This window comes from Mirounga leonina, unplaced genomic scaffold (genome assembly GCF_011800145.1).
Source record: "Mirounga leonina isolate KUSES-001 unplaced genomic scaffold, KU_Mleo_1.0 Mir_176, whole genome shotgun sequence".
Classification (NCBI taxonomy): domain Eukaryota; kingdom Metazoa; phylum Chordata; class Mammalia; order Carnivora; family Phocidae; genus Mirounga; species Mirounga leonina.
The window spans coordinates 48,933,397-48,935,880 of record NW_023270454.1 but is presented as its reverse complement, the minus strand read 5'-3'; the positions used below and the strand labels follow the sequence as shown (position 1 = coordinate 48,935,880).

The window sequence follows — 2,484 nt, the reverse complement described above, 5'->3', positions numbered from 1 at the left end:
GTTCTGATTTCTGCCTGTATTTTTGGAGATAATTTTCATTTTTCCACCCTTATATTAATTCCACTTTCCACCGTCAAAATTCTGTTTTTTTTAAATTTCCAATGTAGGTTTTATTTCTGTTATTAGTTGTTTTCTTTTTTGGGGGAGGGAGTCTTTACAATTATTTTTATTTCACTCTTTGTTCCATTGCTTAAATACTATTTGATCACTTCAAATGTGTTCAGTGGCAAAAAGACTTTATTCCCTTAAATATTCTCTTTTTGGATTTTGACTTGTGCTTTTAATCTCAATTTTCCTATTCATATCTTCTGTTCTTTTTTACAGAGAATAATGCCACACAATTAAAGATTTTTTAATTTATTTTTATTTATTTGTCAGACAATTATAAGGCATATTATTTTCTGTAGTACTTAAACCTACTTCATAGACCTCTTTTTTTCTCACTCTCAGGAAAAATTCTTTCTCTTTTTCTGCTTTTTTTTTTTTTTTTCTATAATACCATTTATGTGTGAATGTTTACTTTCTCCTTTATCACAGAACAGGAGATTTAACTTTGAGATATTGTGTATCATCATAGGATAGGACATCTATGTTGCCATGGACCCATTTATTATCCACATTTGTGTTGGTGGAATAATCTTTTCAGATGTTCACATAAAAGCAGTCTGATATGTATAGCTTTTTTTTCCCAACATCTGGCAAATACATAGTTTATGTAGATTTGCCAGTGTGAGATAAAATTTAATCCCAGCTCCTCTGCCTGTCTAATAAAAAAGTACTTCATATATAGAACATATAAGATGCGCCTGCTTTAAATCACCTTGGCTTGCTTAAACATTTTTAACTTTTGAAATTCACAATATGCCCACTTTGCAGTGTAACCTTTGATGTCTCCTCATCAAATCTTACTGGCTTACCCTAGGAATTTAGTCATTACAACTTATAAGTCCTGTAGACAAATTGTTTTCAGCATTTATAGTTTTTTTAAATTTTATTATGTTATGTTAATCACCATACATTACATCATTAGTTTTTGTTGTAGTGTTCCATGATTCATTGTTTGTGTATAACACCCAGTGCTCCATGCAAAACGTGCCCTCTTTAATACCCACCACCAGGCTAACCTATACCCCCATCCCCCTCCCCTCAAGAACCCTCAGTTTGTTTCTCAGAGTTTATAGTTAATAGTTCATTGTCTTTCTATTCATCCTTGTGCAGGGGTCATGTTACTCTTCTCTGTATCATTCCAATTTTAGTATATGTGTTGCCAAAGCGAGCACAAGAGTTCACTGTCTTTTTGATCAAGGTGGCAGATAGAGTCCAAGGCTGGGGTTTAAGGGAATGGGGAAAAAGGGATAATCATTTCACCTAATTCCTTTTTGGGTAACTTTTCTTAGTTTTCATTGCCATAGCAAGAGATGTTTTCAATTACTTATTTTTCAGTCCAATTCATTTCAATATATATTATAGTTAGTGAAAATATCTCCCAGATACTGGGAGTCATTTACCAGATATTTTCAAAGACACCATAAGAAAATTTTATATTTTTCTTTGAATTATAATTCCTTTATTGGGATGTTGAAAAAGGCTGTATCAGGCTGCTAGTTACATGCCATGCTAAATGTTCAATCCTGCAGACTGATTGTATATTGAAATGTTCATACCATTTAGAGTAAAATCTTAAGCATAGGAGATATTCTCTGAATGGATATTTAGAATCTCTCTCCTTTTGAATTCTCTCATGTTTGATTTTCAGATCAGGCACTAGTAATCAACAGTTGTAGTGAATACGCAATCTGAGACTCACATTGCATAGAGAGTGATAGAAATAGATAAAGACTGTCAGACAGAAAAAGAAAAAGTGACAAAGATGAATTCTAAGGATAATTTACTTGGATATATAAACTATTCATTCTAAAATAATAAGAGTAGATAGAGGGAACAAAGCTATCTTGCTCTACCTGTCTCCATGTACAAATCATTCTAACCATATTCCAGTGCAAGACTCTAACAATGGTCAGAAGTTAAAATAGTTCAAATCTACTTAAAATACAAAAACAAAAACAAAAAACTTTCTTAATTAGTATATTTTTCCCTAGGAAGTGTAGATTTTTTTTTCTGCTTAACAAAGCCTTAGCAACATATATCACATATAATTTGAAAATGGATTTGTATGACATACCAGCCAGCAACAATGTAGGTTTTTGTCTTCTGTCTTGAACCTATAGAGAGAAATTTCTTGCTAGAAGGAAAAATATGATTTTTTTTGTTCTTACTATTAAAAAAAACACAGGAATTGAACTGCATGAGTTTTTGACAAATGAAATATATGTAATAAAAAAAAAGGTTCTGAACTTTATTTCAATAGTAAGGTTGTTGATGTAATTATCAACTGTATATTGCTAAAAAAATATGTTTATACAAATGCAATTTTTTCTTTGTGTCCACTACATCCTATCAGAAAGATGAATAAGAGATCACTTC

The 2,484-nt window shown here is 31.3% G+C and overlaps 1 non-coding gene across 1 annotated transcript; it reads right to left on the bottom strand.

Annotated features, from left to right (window-relative positions):
* Positions 1 to 1,173: 1,173 nt before the first annotated feature.
* LOC118022618 lies at positions 1,174 to 1,280 on the bottom strand. The gene has a single exon (XR_004682533.1). It is a non-coding gene; the product is annotated as a U6 spliceosomal RNA (small nuclear RNA).
* Positions 1,281 to 2,484: the final 1,204 nt, after the last annotated feature.